This window comes from Primulina tabacum, chromosome 2 (assembly GCF_025594145.1).
Source record: "Primulina tabacum isolate GXHZ01 chromosome 2, ASM2559414v2, whole genome shotgun sequence".
Lineage (NCBI taxonomy): Eukaryota > Viridiplantae > Streptophyta > Magnoliopsida > Lamiales > Gesneriaceae > Primulina > Primulina tabacum.
Window position 1 is genome coordinate 39,027,209 of NC_134551.1, and position 10,457 is coordinate 39,037,665.

Genomic DNA, 10,457 nt, shown 5'->3' on the forward strand with positions numbered 1-10,457 from the left:
GCTGTCACTGAGGAAGTACATGATTCTCTGCTATTATCCATGGAAAGCCCTGTTGATTCTTGGGTTATGGACTCGGGAGCTTCGTTTTATAGCACTGGTGATCACGATGTATTTGATAATTACATAGCTGACGATTATGGAAAATTTTTCCTGGCTGGTGGAAAACCTTTGGAAATTGTTGGTATGTGTGATGTACGGATGAAGATGTCAAATGGATCTGTCTGAAAAATCAAAAAATTCAGGCATGTACCAAAATTAACACGCAATTTGATCTCGGTGGGACAACTCGATGAGGAAGGCCATAATGTGACCTTCGGTGATGGTTCCTGGAAAGTGAACAAAGGAGCCATGATTGTTGCTCGAGGAAAAAAAACTGGAACACTGTATATTACTTCCAGTTGCAGAGACACATTAGCAGCTATGGATGCTGGAGCCATTTCAAGTCTATGGAATTATAGACTTGGACATATGAGTGAGAAGGGAATGAAGATGTTGGTGTTAAAAGGAAAGCAACGAGAAATAAAGACTGTTGAACACCAACTATGTGAAAGATTTATCTTTGGAAAGCAGAAAAAGGTGAGCTTTTCAAAAGACGGTAGAGAACCGAAAGCAGCAAAGTTGGAGCTGGTTCGTACTGATGTATGGGGACCATCTCTTGTGACATCCCTTGGAGGCTCGAGATACTATGTCACGTTCATTGACGATTCGAATAGAAAATTTTGGGTTTAATTTCTGAAAAATAAATCTGATGTTTACGAGACCTTTAAAAGGTAGAAAGCCATGGTGGAAAATGAGACCAACTTGAAGGTGAAGTGCTTACGGTCTGACAATGGTGGAGAATATGAAGATGATGAGTTCAAGAAATATTGTGCACAGAACAGGATCAATATGGAGAAAACCATTCCTGGTACACCTCAACAGAATGGTGTAGCTGAAAGGATGAACAGGACCTTGAATGAACGCGCAAGGAGCATGAGATTGCATTCTGGATTGCCAAAATAATTTTGGGCTGATGCTGTTAACACTGCCGCATATCTGATCAATAGAGGATCTTCGGTACCACTGGACTACAAAATTCCCGAAGAGGTTTGGATCGGCAAAGAAATAAACATTTCTTTCTTGAAAGTGTTTGGATGTCTATCCTATGTTCATATTGATTCAGCAAGCAGAACAAAACTTGATCCGAAATCAAAGAAGTGCTTCTTTATTGGTTATGGAGATAATGAGTTTGGTTATCGTTTCTGGGATGATCGAAATCAGAAGATCATTCGGAGCAGGGATATAATCTTTAATGAGCAACTTCTGTACAAGGACAAGTCAGACATTGGAGTTGGAGATGAATGTCCTGAAGTCAAGAAGACTGATGAAGTGCCATTGATATACATTCCTGTGAACGAATCGAAAACCAGTAACCAGGAAGATGAAGAAGAAACTGCACAAGATGATGACCCACAAACTACGGTGATTGAACTCAGGAGATCTTTGAGAACCATTAGACCACCTGAGAGATACTCCCCTGCACTTCACTATATTTTTCTGACAGACAAAGGTGAATCGGAGACCTATGAAGAGGCAATGCAAAATGACGATTCAACCAAGTGGGAGTTGGCCATGGAAGATGAGATGGATTCACTGTCATCCAATCAGACGTGGGAGTTGACAGAACTTCCGCAAGGCAAAAAGGCGTTACATAACAAGTGGGTGTACCGGTTAAAAGAAGAGCATGATGGTAGCAAGCAGTACTAGGCAAGACTTGTAGTAAAAGGCTTCCAACAACGGGAAGGAATTGATTACACCGAGATTTTCTCTCCGGTGGTTAAATTAACCAATATCTGGACTGTACTTGGACTAGTGGCGAAGGAAGACTTACATTTGGAGCAGTTGGATGTAAATACTGCGTTTTTTCATGGTGATCTAGATGAAGAAATTTATATGAAGCAGCCACAGGACTTTGAAGTACGGGAAAAAGAGAAAATGGTGTGCAAACTTCAGAAGAGCTTGTATGGTCTCAAACAAGATCCAAGATAGTGGTACAAGAAGTTTGATGGATTCATGAGTAATAATGGTTTCCTAAGGTGTCAAGCTGATCATTGCTGTTATGTGAAAAAGTTTGACGGTTCTTATATCATACTACTGCTATATGTAGATGATATGCTGATAGCTGGAGCTTGTCTGGAAGAAATTGATAAACTCAAGAAATATTTATCAAAGGAATTTGCCATGAAAGATTTGGGTGCTGCAAAGCAAATCCCTGGAATGAGGATCTTAAGAGACCGGGTGAATGAATTCTTGAAGTTATCTCAAGAAGAGTACGTGAAAAAGGTGGTTAGCAGATTTAATATGGATGGAGCTAAATCTGTGAGTACTCCTTTGGCTAGTCATTTCAAACTAACCAAAGCACAATCACCATCGACGGAGCAGGAGCAGGCTTATATGAATAAGGTTCCTTATGATTCTGCTGTCGTAAGCCTCATGTATGCAATGGTGTGTACAAGACCAGACATAGCACATGCACTGGGAGTTGTGAGCAGGTTTATGAGTAATCCAGGAAACCAACACTGGGAAGCAGTTAAGTGGATTCTCAGGTATTTGAAAGGTACTGCTAGTTGTTCTTTATGCTTCAGGAGGTCAAATTTGGGCTTACAAGGTTTTGTCGATGCCGACATGGGTGGTGACCTAGATGGAAGAAAAAGTACTACTGGGTATGTGTTCACATTAGGTGGTACGGTCGTAAGCTGGGTGTCTAAGCTACAAAAGATTGTTGCGCTTTCGACTACAGAGGCTGAGTATGTTGCAGTTACAGAAGCTAGTATGGAGATGATATGGTTGAAATCCTTTCTGGAAGAATGAGTCAGAAGCTTGAAGATAGCACATTACACTGTAACAGTCAGAGTGCTATTCATTTAGCAAAAAATCATGTTTATCATGCTAGGACAAAGCATATACAGGTTAGGTACCATTTCATCATATCAGTGCTGGAAGATGGAGTCTTGATGCTGGAGAAGATTCCTGGAAGTAAAAATCCAGCTGATATGCTCACGAAAACGATAACCATTGAAAAACTGAAGTTGTGTTCAACTTCAGTTGGACTGCAATTATAAATGGAGATAAATGAGCTGCTGCAATGATGGTGTGAAGACATGATTGAAATCAAGTCTTCAAGTGGGAGAATTGTTAGGTAAGTGAGGCCCACCTGAATAAACAATTCATAAAATTGGAATCCCACATCGGAAAGTTTACAAAAATGATTTAGGGATTTAGTTATAAATAGAGCTCAATTCCTTCAGTTATTGTATCCCAAAATCAAAAGCTTTTCAGCTTTGAGAAAAAGAGAGTGCATAGAAAAAAATAGTGTATTTTTTCTTGAGTGCGGGAATTCTCTTGTGTGAGTTAGAGAAATTATTTTCTCGGTATACTCGGGGTTTGGGAGTCAGAAATATTGAGTGTATTGGTGTATACACTTGTTGTAATATTTTTTCCAGTTATAAAAGTTGCAGTGCTCCGTGGACGTAGCCTATATTGGGTGAACCACGTAAATCTTTGTGTTCTTGTTGGTTATTTTATTCCGCATTTTTGGTACTATATTATCATCGTGGTCGACATCGCTTCGGTATAATTTCCCAACAGAAAACTATGTACCTCGGTAACAGTATTTGGTCGTAGCAAGTTATTAACAGCTTCAATCTTGCTTTGATCCACAGATATGCCTTCTTTTGAGATGATATGGCCTAAGAATGCTACTTGTTCAAGCCAAAATTCGCATTTCTTCCATTTGGCATATAAATGTTTATCCTTCAAAGTTTGCAAAACTAGTTTCAGATGTTCTTGATGGTCCTCTACAGTTCGTGAGTAGATGAGAATATCATCTATAAACACAATCACGAACTTGTCTAAAAATGGCTTGAAAACTATGTTCATTAAATCCATAAAAGCAGTTGGTGCATTCGTTATTCCAAATGGCATTACAAGAAATTCATAATGCCCATACCTTGTTCGGAAAGCAGTCTTTGAGATATCATCTGACTTTGCTTTTAGTTGATGATAGCCTGATCGTAAATTAATCATCTAAAAGATAGCAGCTCCTTGTAATTGATCAAACAAATCATCAATTATGGAGAGTGGATATCTATTTTTTATTGTCACTTTGTTCAACTCCTTATAATCAATACATAGACGAAGGGTACCGTCTTTCTTCTTCACAAATAAAACAGGTGCCCCCATGGTGAAAAGCTCGGTATAATAAACCCTTTATCAAGTAACTCCTGTAACTGTTCTTTCAATTCCTTCATTTCTGTAGGAGCTAATCGATAAGGAGCTTCGAGATCGGACGAGTTTCTGCCACAACATCAATCACAAATTCAATCTCTCTATCTGGGTGTAAGCCTATTATATCATCGGGAAATACCTCTGGGAATTCACAAACAACATCTGTATCTTTTAACTCACGAACATGTGGGTCAATAGTTAAAATAGATGCTAAATATCCTTGACACCGCTTCTGTAGTAATTTACATGCTTTCATAAATGAGATTATCCGAAGAAGTAAGGATATTCCTGCACTTGCTATTGTGAATGTTTCAACTCCTAATGGCGCAAATTTGATCATTTTCATGCCACAGTCAATAGTAACTCTGTACTTTCAAAACTATCAAATTAGCATACATCTGATGGCCTTGGACATATATTGGACACCCTCGAACAATCTGATATGTCTATAATTCTTGCCCGGAAGGTAAAGTTATGGCGAATTTTGTCTCTGTTGTACTTGTTGTAAAGCCGAGTTTCCTTACAAACTATTCCGAAATAAAGAAATGTGTGGCTTCTAAGTCTAGTAAAACGATAGCAGTGATACCAGAAATAAAGAACATACCAGTGATCATCGATGTATCCACATCCACTTCCTCTTTGGTCATAGAGAAAAGGCATCCATGTACTTTCTCAGAACTTCCTGGACAATTTCTGGCGAGATGCACTGGCTTTTTGCAACGATAACAAATATTGGTACCTTGCATACATTCCCTGCCAGGGGTTTTGCCACATTTAGAACAAGGTGGTATGTCCTGTTCCTTACGTGGATGGGGACCCTTGTCACGGGGTTCCTCTGGTCGAGTACCTCTGCTATCGATCTTTTTGCCTAGTCCTATTCCTTGGCTCTTTTGAAAGTACTGCTGCCTTCGTTGTTGCTTGTCTCTGTCAATGTCTTGTTTATCATGTTCTGCCATGAGTGCTCATTCCACTATCTCCACGTATGTAACAACTTTTGACATTTGTATATCTCTTTTAATTTCATAGCAAAGTCCCCGCATGAAGTGTTCTCCCTTACTTGTGTCATCATGTGCAATATATTGTACATATTGAACTCCAGCCTCAAATTGTTGTATATATTCAGTCATTGACATGGTTCCTTGCTTCAAATTGAGGAAATCGTTGGCTTTCTTGGCTCATACATCTTTGCTAAAATATTTGTTGTAAAACGTGGACTTAAATGTATCACATGTCAATTGTCTCGCAGGTGATGCCACTTTTGCACTCTTCCACCATATTTTTGCATGTTTCGTTAACAAAAAGATGGCACAAGTTACTTTGTCAGCATCTTCCACATGTAAGTAGGAGAATATGGATTCCAAGGATTTAATTCATTCATTTGCTACTGCTGGATCAGTGCTCCCCGTAAATTCAAGAGGATTCAGACGTTGAAAGCGATCATACACATCCGTCTGAACAGGCACATGTCTGGGTAGCATGGCTTGTGCTTATGCCTGCTCATGAGTAATCCGTTGCATCTCAAGTAATTGTTGTATCTGCTGCCTATGGACTTTTGCTTGCTGTATTAGCAGTTGAGCAAAATCGTCTATAGGTCTTGATGCACTGCCTTTACCTTCTACTGTTGGGGCCTTTCCCTTAGATGACTCTCCCTCATACACCTTGCGTTTAGGTGGCATCGCCGTTTATCCTACATGTAGGTCACGCAGAAGCACATAAATTAGCATAAACTATGGGATACAAAGATACTTACTTGCCGAGTTCCCCATGTATGGATGAAGTGCAGTGTCTTCCCTCTCGAAGAACTGGGCTCTGATACCAACTAAAATGTAACACCCATCTTCTATACTTGACATGATTAATGATACTTATACTTGTAATAAAAATAGGGTTTCAATAATATACATATATTATGAAGCAATTCTAACAAGGGGCATCAATTTGACGATTTATAAAAAAAAATTTGCTTGATGCCCCTACATTTTTGTATAAAACAACTACTCAAGAAAAAATATCTATATATACATATTTTCATATTTTCATATACAAACATACTTTGTATTCAGATAGACATAAGCATTGTAAAACTTGTTTCAAACCCTGACACAAGGTTCACTATAATACATATGCGGAAGCTATACAATAAGACGTCCAGGTTCTTATCGAGGTAAGGCATGTCACAAGCATCAATTGACGAACCAGCATCCTATGTATCTTCATTACGTGTTCCTGTAATGCATGAGCTACGTGAGTTTATAAAACTCAATAAGTTGGCACTTATACGTATCAATATGCATTGAAGAATTATACATATCAAGTCGTGATCAACAATGAATCCTTAAATCATGTCATACCATAGCATATATTCATGTTCATTTTTGTACTTAAGCCTCATTACTTGACCTGTACTACTGTTTTTTCTTTATTATATAGCTACTACTATGTTGGACGTCAGGGAGCACCTTTGACAACTCCATGCCCCATGAACATATATTGACCGATAGATTTGGTGGACTTAAAATCATACATGATGTCAACAAGCTCATATATCATATAAAAATCAATCATTTTCCTTTTCTTTCATGTTCATGTTCATGACGTAGCACTCATCTTCAATATTCATGAATGTATTTCATATTTAATACATTACAATGGACTATGGTGGTATGTTTTCATCAATAAACATACTAACAATGTACATATAGTAGTAATCAATGGGAAGCATTTGAAATACATAATATTACTCATGTATTACTTCAAGAACATGCCAACTTACAGTCCAAGCTTAAGAACACTGGTTTGAGACGATGTTTCTCGCTCCTATTGAAACGTCTGCTTATTCGTTTTCTTAAAATGTACTAGAATTTTTTTTTAAACCTCACTTAGCATCGGCCGAACTATAAAATATTTTTGACATCATTTTAAAAATAAATCAACCAACTCACATTTAAAAATCCAAAGGAAAATATTTTAAAGCATAAAATCGTCAAACAATTTACCAACCTAAAAACATTATTTGAAAAGTATAGCCCATACTATAACTTCTCAAAAATCTCTCGTAACATAAATAAAAGTCATAAAAATATCTTTAATATAACTTAAAATCATAAATCATAAACTAGTGTGGAAAACTAGCGTCGGTCCTCGGGTTATGTGCACCTCCAGTCCAGTCAGATCGACCATCAAGACCTCCATTAACATTATCATTATAATCACCTGCATCATACACACCTAGTGAGTCTAAAGACTCAACACGTCATATTCTTGATAACGAGTAATACGTAATACAGTTAACATATAACAGTGAAAAATACTTGTACTTAAAATATCGATTCATGAAGATGCATAAACTTAAACATTTTCGTAAACATTTTCATGATGCATAAAAACATTTTCATAAAAACGTTTTCATATAAACATAAACATATCACATAAACATATTCATATTCATATCCATATTCGTGTCCATATTCATATTCATGTTCATGTTCGTGTTTGTTGAATTCAGATCGTGATTGTGACTCGTATTCTTAAACGTATTGGACGATGGATCCATCTACATGTAACCACAGTACTGGGCGGCTGGGGACACCAGCAACACTCTCACCGGTCAACTGGGCCCTGGCCTACGTATTAACATATCATGGCATTGGAAATACGATCGTCGGGGCTCCCTCTGGGGCCTTTTCTCATAAATGGGCTCCCTGTGGGGCCTTCTCCCCTCACGACATCTCCAATCATATTCATCATATTCGTATTCGTATTCGTATCAACGGAAACACGATCGTCGGGCTCCCACTGGGACCATAACCCTCACGATATTTCCAACATATTGTAGTAGTCACAATCCCTTCACGTCGTTCAACATGTTATCATCACTTAATAAAAACATGCATATAATATCATTTTTATTTTGAAACCAAGCATGCAACATGTCTTTTAAATGTCCATATTTAAATCATAAAAAACATAGACATTTAAAAATCAGCACTTAACATATTAAAAATCATAAACATCCATGAACATTTTTAAAATAAACATTTTTACATCATAAATGTTTAAAATAAACGTTTAAATCATAAACATTTAAAATAAACGTTTTCGCATATTATCATAAATCAATAAACATATCCTCTTAAAAATCCATAAACATTTAAAATTGACATATTAACGTTTAAACATCCATAATCATTGAAAATAATCATATTAGCATATAAAATAGCATTTAAGACACTGCCATGACGTTTACTAATTTTTAGGTGTAAAAAGACCGTTTTATCCCTGGACGTAAAATTTCACATTTTTATTTTTTCTTAATTCCATTGACTCTAACATGTCCCAAATAATTATTTAAGCTCACATGAATTTTCTCATATTTTTATTTAGCTTAAATCAAGTACTTTTAATTTATTCTTTAAATATGACGTATTAATGTGTTTTAATCCCCAATTAAACCAAACCTTAATATAAAATTCCCAAATTAAAAACTTAGACTTATAATAATTATTTAAGCTTAAATCTAATTTTTCATAATTTTATTAAGCTTAAATCTAGGCGTTTCAATTAACTCGTTAATTAGCGTTTCGTACGGCGACTAAATTCCGAATAAATCCAAAACTCGTTATTTTGTTCCCAAATTTTAAACATAGCATTCTTAAAATTTATTCTACCCTTCCAAGTCATGAGCCACACCCATGGACCCATGGATTCAATTTTAGTTCTTTAATTTTCGTTTTTGACACCTTATCGAACACACCGAGCCATCTCCTAATTTACTCGAGCCACGCCCGAGCCACCTTGAGCCAAAACCTAGCCAACCCACCTAGGGACTCTACTGACAAAGCCCAGCCCCAAAAACCCGACCCATGCTCGCTCAAAACCTTCTGAAACTAGACTCTATTATTCTGCATGTGTGCGTGAGTTAGTACCCTTGTGTATTAGGTTCCCTTGTCAACTAGGACACCTCCAAGCCCTAACCACTCGACCCCTCACGACCCTAACCTTCCCTAGACCACGACCAGACCAAGCCCAGACCGACCCAGCCCCTGGGCCCTGCGCACGAAACCCCTGAACCAAGCACAACAGCCTGCGCACCATGGAGCTTCCCTTGCGCTTCTGTCGTTTGGCTTGAGCCACAGCGCACCAACTTGCACCAAGCCCTGGACCGACCCCTACCCATCACCCTAGGACCCTGATGAACCACCCAGCTCGCCCCCAGACCGAGCCGCGAGCCCCTCTTCTCTCCTGAACAAATCCTGCGCGTGAATATGGGAGGAGTCCCACTTCGGGTGGACTCCTTCCCCAAGCCTAAAACTCGAACCCTAGCCACCCTAGGACCCAACCCAGCCCTAGTCCGAGACCACCCCTGACCCTGGACGAGCCCTGGTTGCGCCCCACCAGCCCGTGCAAAGAAACGAGCCAAAGCATCTTGCACAAGCCAACCGCACTCACGGTTCCTTCTTCTGATTTTATTTTTACGGTTTCAGTTTATTTCTCCACATTTGCAGCGTATTGGGGTGATTAAGGACTCTCTAAAACATGTAAAAACATCCCTTAACCCTTTCCTAATCATGGCAGCCCCTTTTACACATATAAAACATGATTTTGGAAATAAAAAACACAAGTTTGGAACACATAGGCATGTAGTTACGAAAATCCAACTTGTGTGCTATGTTTTTCTTTAAAAATTATGCATAAACAATTACTATGGTGTGATGATGAGTAAAAGGAGAATATGGCGTGCCTTTGCGTAATTTACGCACGAATAAACGTTGACGATTGCGAAGAAACGGGGACGAGAAAACGACAGCTTGAAACCCTTGCAAACTTTTGAACTTTTCTCCTTCAAAATATTGTGTGTGTGCCGTGTAGTTTGAGGAAAAGAATTCTGAATTTGTGAGATTGTGGGGCGTGGGGTTGTAGGTTTAATGGGTAGGTTTTAGCTTTTAAATAATATTTAGAATCCTAATTAAATTCTAATTGCTAGTTTAGGCCCATTAACAACTTAATTAAGCCTACTTAGCCCATTAGTATTTAATTAAAATATTTAAAATAATTTTGCTTAAATAAGTTTGTGAATTTATTATCCGGGTTGTCAAAATGTTCGTATTTTTGTTGAAAAACCAACACCGATAAATTTACGTCCTGGCGTATAAAATCACCTAAAAACCCCTTATTTTCAAAATAAGAAAACC